This window comes from Rana temporaria, chromosome 10, assembly GCF_905171775.1.
Source record: "Rana temporaria chromosome 10, aRanTem1.1, whole genome shotgun sequence".
Lineage (NCBI taxonomy): Eukaryota > Metazoa > Chordata > Amphibia > Anura > Ranidae > Rana > Rana temporaria.
In genome coordinates this window covers 81712192-81723576 of record NC_053498.1, presented here as the reverse complement: position 1 = coordinate 81723576, position 11385 = coordinate 81712192, and positions in this window count along the sequence as shown.

Genomic DNA, 11385 nt, shown 5'->3' with positions numbered 1-11385 from the left:
GGAGATAGCTACAACACAGTTCCCATGATTTGATTGGCTAATAAGTTAATTTATTCAAAAATGTATTGTGAATATAATGCACCCATAATAGGATAAATAAGATTTTTAGAGTAAGCTTCTTAAAGCAACTAGTCAAAGTTAAAGAGAACATTGTCTATTATTCATTTATAGGACACTGGGTACTAGCTAAATTATTTTTAATGGTTAATCAAGTAGACAAGGTTACCACCTATCATGGAATAGTCACCTTTCAGGTGCCACATCCCAAATATTCTAGAAACACCATTTGAAGTATCACCTTCCCACATATGAGGACCTTTGAGGCACCATACTCAAATAGACAACTGAAGTAGATAAAACAATATATTTATTCAATTTTGTTAAAATAAATGTCTGACCTTAGTCACCATGTAAAATTTGCAGAATATGGTTCAACACCAAACATTAAAAAATATACACCCCAAATATTAAAATGAATACAGATGTGCAAATAATAATACATCCTGCTGGTAATAGCGGCAGATGCATTTTACAGTCCTCAGCTGCTTCATCAAGGGTGTTGTGGGAATATCTGAAAAGTTGAAAGAAGATTTTGACAGTACACATAGAGTCAGAAATTGGACCTTATCAATTTACAACACTGTAAAATTGATTGGAGCGGTACTCTTTTCCACTGTAAAATTGATGCTATTAAAAGCTTACCACAACTCTAACGAAGAAATAATAACCACTAGCATCTGATAAGGTGTCATACAAAGGGATCCTAATACCAATCCCCCAACGGATCAAAAGAGAAGGGTAAGTTGGACACTGAACCACACAGAGGGGAGGCAGGGGCCACAGCCAGCCAGCCAGCCAGCCACCTAAGCACCACTACAGAAAATAAGATAAAGCACCATTAGATATACGGTACTGCTCCCTTACTGCTTACAGGGACTTCATATCAGATTTTTTGGATCAGTTTAGATTTCTCTGCATGGAACTTTATAAATAGGTAGAAAATCTTGATTTCAATATGCAGTTTATAATCCACAGCATTTAGCGTCGTGCAAAACTGGGATACATGTTTGCTTGGAGTTCTTAAAAAATAATCATTTAGAAAAGTAGTTGTAAATTGTATTACACCCTAAGCTACATTTCTGTGTAGCAGTTAAGATTGACTATCCGCTGTCTCCTAGGTCTTTTTTCCAAAATTTGAGTGGCCTTGCACTGCGCTGTTTATTGCTGAACAAAGCTGGAAGAAATATTGTGTTGTTTAACAAATGTCAAATACTTTCATAGGGCTTTATGTATTGAAATTAGTAATCCAACAATCCAACTGTTGAAGGCCTAAATCTGTCTGGTTAATATATTTAGCTACATGTTGTTGCTCTTTGCCAGGTTTTTAAATGTTACGCATTCTGGGTGGGACTTAACATTACCTGTATTTTTAGAAGAGTTCTCAAATTAGAAATCATTAAAACAGCATTTCTCCTTTTTATACTTTACGAATTCTACCATTATCAAGTACCCTTGGGTGTGAGTCACTCAATTTCAAGTGGTCGAAGTGTGCAGCTGGGAGACAGGGAAGTAGGCTTTATGTAAATAATTAGAAACCCTCCATGCTTTCTCCCATTACCAGAGTAGGGAGCAATAACTTGTGTGTATACAGAACTTAGAACTTATTTACCTATCAGTTCAGTTATCCTAAAAGCTTGTTCCCACATTATATACTGCTGGCAAAGGCTAGAAACGGTAAGGAACACTGTAGTTTTGAAGCATAAAACTCTATATGTACAGCCACCCTTTTTGCCTGCTAATTAATTATTAAATGTTTACCCATCCTACCAAAGATCAGATAGTGCTTCACCAACCCGGGATCCAAGATTTCTAAAATTAGTGTGCATGCACTGACTTCTTATCATATCATCATGGCCAGTCCATCTCCTTGCAGGCTTCCGGAGATTTGGGCTGGCTATGATACTTTATAGCTATTAGCTATTTATCATTATTATTTATTACAGATTTATATAGTGCAGAGAATTTACACAGCACTTTACACATATATATTTTACATTCACGTCAGTCCCTGCTTTCAGTGAGCTTACAATCTATGGTCCCTAACTCACATTCATACACACATACTAGCGCCAGTTTAGACAGGAGCCAATTAACCTACCAGCATGTCTTTGGAGTGTAGGAGGAAACCCGGAGTACCTGGAGGAAACCCATGCAGGTACAGGGGGAACATAGTTGCTGGATGTTCAGTATTGCAGGAACAATTAGGAAATATTACGAAATATTGGATTGAATGTTCTGTTTAAGAATGTGAAAACAAACGACACATATTTCAAATATAAGGACCTGGCATATCGAGGTGTTTGGCCTGTTTTTTGTTTTTTTTCTGGTGGTGAGGTGCTGAACAGATTTTTTTTTTCCTTCTTTCATCAAGCTCTCCTCCCAGGTTTTATAATTGAGGTCTGTGCTAGTCAATGGGTTTTGCACTAAACATGTAATGTCCTGATCAGAACAAAACACAATTAAAGTGACATTAAAGGCTCTTTAAAAAAATAAAAAATAATAACAAACATGTTATACTTACTGTACCTGCTCTGTGCAGTAGTTTTGCACAGAGCTGCCCAGATCCTCCTCTTTTTGGGTTCCCAACCTTGCTCCTGGCTCCTCCTCTTCAGCCAGTGCCCCCAATAGCAAGCCACTTACTCTGGGGGCACTGTGCGTGCTCCCTGCCGAGCCACACTCTATGCATCCATAAGATACATAGAGCCATGGCTTGGCCCTACTCTCTCCTTATTGACTCACTGGCCATGATTGACAGTAGCAGGAGCCAATGCGTCCCGCTGCTGTCTCAGCCAATGAGGAATAAGAGATTGGATTTAGAAGGAGCTCATGTGAGTATTAGGGGGGGCACACAGAAGGTTTTTTCTCTCCATGCATTCTATGAAAAAACCTTTTTAAAACCACTTTTAACTCACAGTTTACAGACACATCAGGTTTAATAGAGGCAATGTTTGAAGAAAAATCCAGTAAGGCAAAGCTTCTCATGTCCTATCCTTTAGGGATGCATAGAAGCAAGGATTTTAGATGCAGTTTACTTGGACGCCAACCCCTTTCTTCTTTCGTTACTGTGTGTTTGAGAAATCCCAAAAACTATGGGAGAGTCAAAGACTTGAAAGAACAAATCTATGTCACTACAATAAAAACTACCCAACTCTGCCTTATTTGTGGTCCAGTGTTAGGAATCCCTATTACGGGAGGACTGTTCAAATGCTGTCCATGCGCAGGTAGGGATATTTAGAGAAGGCAGACTTTTGTTCAGACATTTTTGTTCATTTACTAAGGGTTACAATAGCGACAACCTTTTTTTTTTTTTTTTGTGCCTAATTGCTTAGAGGTTTCTGATATGGCATTTAGCCTAAAGTTTTGTATATCTGCCTACTAACTGTGAATCAGTGACCTGTGTGGATGAAAACTTGTAAACTGTCGCTTACAAAATCCACTCATGTGACCTGCTGCTCTAAATACCTGATCACATGACCTGCTGCTCACAATGCCAGATCACATGACCTGCTGCTCACAATGCCAGATCACATGACCTCCTGCTGCTCACAATACCAGCTCACATGATGTAGTGTTCACAATACCAGATCAAATGACCTGCTGTAAAAAAAAAAAAAAAAAAAAAAAAGAGAAAACGGGTTTAAACAAAAAAGCATGACAACATGTTTGAAATGCATATCAGCACAATCTAAAAACACATACTAGTATGTGTTTTACTGCATGCACTATGGCTTAAGTAAGCCCTAATATAATAACCACATTTGAGGCTTGAGCTCAGTATATTCATTTTCCTCAGTTTTGTGAGGCATCAGACATTAGAAAATGAGTGGTAAAGGGGCCCTTAGATTATCATTTGAGCCTTATGCTTTTAGACTTCCCGTAAAGAACTTAATAAAGGCAAGTCATGTTTCTGATGTCTAATATTTCTCATAGGTGGATCTTGAGTCTACACCACTTGTATGAGTCACACAAGGATGGAAAGATAGCTCTCAGCCCATTGTTCTCAGGGAGATGACCAGTCTTGGAGTTCCTGAGTGAAGTGCATTAAAATACCATCTGAAAAGAGTCCTTTTTGGTTGAGGCAGGGGTCAATACTAATTGAAAGTTTGACCAGAAATTAACTCACCTCAAATTATACCTTCATAATTTTAGGTTCATCCAAGTGCACAATGCCAATGGGTATTGACCTCTGCATCAAATAGAAAGAACTACTTTAGGAAAAAAACAAAAGAAGGCACTTCTAAGTGCAGTAATAAAACACTTTAATGACATGGAAGGGTTAAAAACACTTACAAGATGGAAGTGAAAAACAGGCATATCAATGGATCTATAATGCCGAGCGGGATGCTTCCTGGGAGTAAGGACAGCTACAGGTGGAAGTTCCAGCCCACCAGCATTGGTTAACACTGTCTCTCTGATCCAAGATGAAGGGCTGTGCTGTCAGGACCAGCATGGAATCCAGGCAACCCAGAAGTGATGTCAGAATGGGAGGTACATGTTTCGGAGCATGCCCAGTCACTCCTTCTCCAAGCGCCCACTCTGATGCCACTTCCGGGTTGCCTGGATTCCATGCTGGTCCTGACAGCACAGCCCTTCATCTTAGATCAGAGAGACAGTGTTTACCACCGCTGGTCGGCTGGAACTTCCACCTGCAGCTGTCCTCACTCCCAGGAGGCATCTCACTGGACGTTATGGATCTATTGATATGACTGTTTTTCATTTCTATCTTGTAAGTGTTTTTTACCCTTCCTTGTCATTAACCACTTTCCGACCAGCCACCGCACTTGTACTTCGACAGGTTGGTTTAGCTGCACAAATTGCCGTAGGTGTACGTCAGGCTCGTACACAGCGATCTGTGCGCTTCCCTCTTCTGAAATGCTACTGTGGTGCATTTATCACATCTCAAGAGCCAGTCATGTACTGTTTGTTAAAGTCTCCTTGTTCTCCAGAGCGGCCTATTCTTCACACTTCTTAGAAAGAACTACTTTGTCTCTGGAACGCACATTAATATTTTGCAACGGGATTGCCAATTGAAGAAACACTCAGCGTGCAAAAAGTGGCCATGTGTATTAAAATATAACAAGTATACCTATCATACAAAAAGTTAAAATCAACGATTACAGCCTAAGTAAAAGCTCTATAAGCATGAGACACATATATTTTGAAAGATCTGTCAAATATAAAACTATTCCTCTGATTATCTGTGTATGAGATGCTAAAGCAAATACTATGGCCCGGATTCACATACATCGGCGCATTTTTATGCCGCCGTAGCGTATCTCTTTTACGCTACTCCGGCGCAGCGCACAGATGCAAGCACTGAATTCACAAAGCACTTACTCCCACTTGCTGTTAAAGATACGCTGGGCTTCCTCGGCGTAAGCCAGCATAGATGGAAGTGGGCGTGAGCCATGCTAATGAGGCGTGACCCCATGCAAATGATGGGCCAAGCGTCATAGAAGTACTTAAAATGAACGGCGCATGCGCCGTCCCGTGGCCGCATCCCAGTGAGAATGCTCAGAATCACGTCGGAACTACTCCTTAAGATACGATGGATCACTGTCTACGACGTGAACGTAACCTTCACCCAGTCATATTCACGTACAATGTAAACGACGTAAAATACGACGGCTCTGTTCCCAGGTCCATACCTTTGCATGAGTTGCGCCTCCTATATGAGGAATAACTTTACGCCGGACGTACGCCTTACGGAAACCGCATATATTATGCGCCGGGCGCAAGTACTTTCGTGAATCGGCGTATCTCCCTCATTTTCATATTAAATATGCGCCCACGATACGCCGGCGTAGGAAAGTTATGTCAGTCGGATGAAGCCTATTTTTAGGCGTATCTAGTTCTGTGGGCACGGCGCACAGATACGACGGCGCATAGTTACACTTACGCGGCGTATATCGAGATGCGTCGGCGTAAGTGCTTTGTGAATTTGGGCCTATTACTTTAGGCAGCAGCTTTTAACCATTCACAACAGGTCAAGACACCTTACTACTTGCTGGTACATTTCAGCCCAAACCAGGTTCTTATAAGCATTCTCTGTGACAGTAGATATGTTTTCATTCAAATACTTGCTTTCCTCAATGATGAGGATTATATATACCGGTATATATTAAATCTAGAAGAAACTATAAAAATGTAACATGAGCAGTGTAAATAGGACTAGTTATATGATATGTCTCTTCAGACATAATCAGATATTCACTTGGAAAGGTGATATCCCTGTTTGAAATGTTATACTGAATTCTGTGGTAGGTGTTATTTTTTCTTCTCTCATATAACAGCAAAAAGAGGCTCAGGTAAAACAAGAAGGAAAGAGTAAAGCATGCTAATCTTTTATGCTACATACCAACATATCTCTTCCAAATTGAAACACGTCCCTTTTTTTCCTAAAGAAAATCAAACGTAGTAAGGATGTGTTCTTTTAAATGCGTCATGAAAACAACTCTTGTTAGAAATAGCATATACATGTTTCAAATGTCATTTGTCCCCATTCTTTCTTCTGTTCTCTGGGATTCATTTGAAATCTAGTATTGCGTTGTTATTCAGATATAACGATGCTCTTGGGGGCCATTATATCAGAAAGATTGTAGTTTTCTCCACAGACTTTTGTAAATAACAGAGTGCCAAGGACTCTTGTTTCAACCTTTGAAATGGGGATTATTTTGTGTTTCATGACAGACAGATAATTACTAAGTATTAAATTATATTTAGGTTGGAAATTTCCATTACATATTAACTGTGATGTGAAGTTCCTCTGTTGTAAACCTCACAGGATAGTGAGAAGCAGAGGCGTAGCTTGAAGCTTGTGGGCCCAGATGCAAAAGATAACCTGCCCCCCCTCCATTACCACCCACCACTCCCACCGTGCATGCAGATACATCCACCACACGCCATGTGACAAAATCTGAAGCCTGCAGCCCTTCAGGGACCCCCTCAGGAGGTGTTAAGGGATTTTTTTTTCTGAAGGTTTTTCTGTCAGTGTTGGCAGGTGTTGGGGGAAGGTCACCTCCCGGAGGTTTGTGTCTTTTTCCCAGTTGTCAGGAAAGTGGGGTAAGCGGACATCCCCAGTGTGGGGGGGTTGGGGTACAGAGAATCCCAGCTGGTGACTAGGAGACACTGAGCAGTGTCTTGGCTCACCAGTGACATCGGTCCCATTGTGGCTATAGGACGGCACTCTCCTCCTCTTGCCTCGCTAAGCATGGTTACCATTCCATGTTGCCAGCACACAGCACAGACACGTCCCATCCTGAGCTGTTCTAACCCTGTGCTCCTCTCCTTTTAGGAAATGACTCACAGCTTCTCCCCAGCCAATGAGATTGGAGGGGTGTGGACTGTGGAAGGCAAAAGTAGAAGTCCAGTACTGGAGCGTGGCTGTGGGGCTCTAGGGCAGATCGGAGCTGGACTTTGTGAAGGATATGATAAGACAGGGAGGCTGCTGGGGCCCCCTGGAGCTAGAGGCGGGGTTGCGATTGTGACCCCTGCAACCCCTTATGCTACGCCCATGGTGAGAAGAGATTCAAACATTCAATGACGTTCTTAAGAGTAAAGTCACTTAATGTGGTATATAACTCATACACTCATACCATAACTACACAATATTATAAAAGACGTGGTTGAAATGTTTGATACATTATTTGTAACCTCTTAGGCCCCATACTCACGAGCAAACATGTCTGCTGAAACTGGCCCGCAGGCCAGTTTCAGCAGACATGTTTGCTCGTGTGTGGGCGCGAGCGGGCCGAATTCCAGCAAACATTTGCCCGCCGGGCCTTTTCCCAGCAGACAAATATTCCTGGACTTGTTTTAAAACAGCCCGCTGGAATTCAGCCCGCTCGGACATGTACGGTCGTCAGTACAGACCTACCGTACATGTCCAGCCGCCCGCCGTGCCTCGCATGCGTCGAATGACTTCGACGCATGCGTGGAAGCATTTTAAAGGCGGGCCGCCCACGTCGCCGCGTCATTGTCGCGGCGACACCGCGTCATCGACGCGGCGACACCGCGGACATGCCCCGCGTATTGTTTACGCGCGGACTTCTGTACGATGGTGTGTACAACCATCGTACAGAAGCCCTCTGGCAGACATGTATGGTGAAAACGGTCCGACGGACCGCTTTCACCATACATGTTTGTCCGTGTGTACCCGGCCTTACGCTCACCCTTTGACCAAGTTTGCAGGTGTCTCCAAATTTGCAGGTTTCTCTGTCTTTTTTTCAGAAAATAGATACCAGTACACCATATATTCATCCAGAAATGTGGAAAGAAATACCTTACACATTTTAGTATGCCACTTTTTTTTTTAATAGGCCTTACTGAGTTTTATTTTGTTTTTTCACTATATCATGCTGAAGAAGGAGTCTGCTACATACCGAAAATCAAAGGGGTTGATTTACTAAAGGCAAATAGACTGTGTAATTTGCAAGTGCGGTTGCTCCAAATTTCAATAAATTAGGTAAGGCTTCACTTTGCAAAGAATACCCTTTCATGTGCAAGGAAAAAAAACAACTGCCAGAGTCTTCCCGATTGAGAGTCTATTTGCCTTTAGTAAATCTACCCCAAAATCTCCACTGTCTAGCTGAAGGAATTATCAGGGCGCCATCAACATTGTAATTTGCAGAGATGACTGCAGCATGCTAACATTATAATAGGATTATGATATCAGACCATGATAGATAGTAGTATATGGCTAAGTGATCTTTAATAATATGGCATTAGGTGACAGAGGATTAAAGTATCCTAATATTGTGTGGCTAGACTTGGCCTGTTTATGGTCTTACAGTAGATTATGCAAAGATAGATATTACTTTGGTGGTATGAATTATGATTGTTTTAGGTAAAGTAGTTTTCAGCCAGTAAAAGATTAAAGTGATAACATGTATGTATGTATGTATGTGTATATATATAGTGATTGATGCTTTTACAGTGCATAGTTACATAGCTAATAGGGCTAACAAAAGTGATCTCCAAAAAGATCTTTCTATTACACATATTTTCCAGAACTGACTGATCAAGATTCCCCTGCATATGCTTAGCTTAAATTGCACTTAGACTATCCAATTGTTTAACACCACAAATGTCAACATTTAATGGCATTAAGACTTCTGATTTACTTATTCCAGTCAACTACTAAGATTTGGCATAGCCAGGTTGGTGTAAGATAATTCATTACTACTTACTTTTCAACTTGCTCTTTGCCTTAAAGCAGATTTTAACTTTGCCAATCAACATATTTGTAATCCTTCTGCTGCTAGTCTTAGTAAATAGATTAATATTATATTTGTTCTTTTACTTTTCTTCAGTTGCTTCCTGGTTTCTGAAATAGGCCAATATGATGCCATACATCAGGGGTCTTCAAACTACGGCCCTCCAGTTGTCCAGGAACTACAATTCCCATCATGCCTAGTCATGTCTGTGAATGTTAGGCCTCGTACACACGACCGAGTTTCTCAGCAAAAACCAGCAAGAAACTTGCTGGGAGATTTTTTTTGCAGAGAAAACCGGTCGTGTGTACATTTTCGTCGAGGAAACTGTCGAGAAACTCGAGGAGCCAAAAAGAGAGCAAGTTCTCTATTTCCTTGACGGGAATGGAGAAAATTGGCTTGTCGAGTTTCTCGACGGCTTCACAAGGAACTCGACGAGCAAAACAATGTGTTTCGCCATCGAGTTTCTCGGTCGTGTGTACGAGGCCTCAGAGTTTTACAATGCCTCATGGGATGTGTAGTTCCACAACAGCTGGATGGCCATAGTTTAAGGCCATACATCCTAGGAGTAATAATGGGCTTTTTTTTAACTTTCAAGGTAAGAAAGGAGCTTTCTTACCCTGCATCCCTGAGCTAAAAGCAGATAGATTCCCGGAAGTAAATGCTACGTGAATCATCTAGCCTTACTCAAGATGGCCGCAACTAGAAAAGTTAGGGGGTGTTTTTCAAAGTGAGTTCTGAACAAAATACAGCAAGGAGACATGGATGGATGGGCGAGTCTGCCTTGAATATTAAAAATGAATTTAATAGATTGTGGTGCTCAGATACAGTTATGTTTTACTTTACTATATAGATATTACTGTGACATTTAGGAAAATATGACTTGAGTTGGCATAAATAAATGGTGATAGGTATATAAGTCACTGGAGGAAGACATAATACTCTATATTGCTATTTTAGAGAATATGTGCCATATATGCAGCGTGCAATGCTTAACTAATTACTTTGTTATTTGGTAAAAATATATCATTTGGAAGTTATTTGTGTTTTTAGTTGGCGGCAGATGTTTTCTTTAAAAATAAAAACATAGATGACATTTTATTCATATATATATATATATATATATATATATATATATATATATGCCTATATCTTACAGACAGCGTGGTTTTAGGCAGCATTTTCCTGAATCTACTGTACATAGTAATCGTTTTCTAATTACATTTTCCAGGAAAAACTAAGGGTGGAAAGACTTTTTTTTGTATTTTGAAAGCTTGATGTTATATTGCAAACCAGTGTATTTTAAGGTAACCCAAAACATATATATATATTTTTTTTAGTTGCTTGATCTGGTCGTATGAGAAATATTTTTTAATTGACAATTGCACCGATTTGCAGACAATACTGGATAAAACCCTGGATATACATCCACATAAGTCCATTATGAACCTAATGTTTAGAACGCTCTCTATGGTTGCCCATGAAGATATATGTACCTAGACTCTTTAACTGCCCACTAGCTAATAGACCTGGCTGACTCGTCTCTTATCTCAGCATTAAAGCCTGCTTGAGGTCTGACCCTTTCCATCTCTTTATAGTCCTATATATATTACAGAAAGACATGTTATGATTTGTGGCTGCCTTTATTTATTGGAAATGCTCGGAAATACCGTTTTTTTTTAGGGCACATTCACACCTGAAAATTTGTGTGTTTCATGCATTTCCATATATGAGTTTACATATGTTTGCGGTGAGTTTTTTTCTAAGCATTTTTGTCATGGGGGTGGATAGGTCTTCCAAAAAGCCAAACTTGTTTTTTGCTTCTAGAGTCACATTTATGTGCAATACACACATTTATACACATTTGCATTGCAAAAAATTAGCGTGTTGTATTTTTTCACTGCATTGCAATGTAATGCAATGGGGTGAACTATGCTCATTACCTAACATAGATTTTGAGCCAATCAGTACAGCAAAAATGCATTCAAAAAGTCATTGCACTGCATCTGGTATGAAAGGGTCCCAATGCTGCTTTCCTGCCATGCTCCACAGTGCTCTGTGTCTGACCAGCTCTGGTTTAGCTGAATTATTGAAACCTCAGGCTCCAACTCAG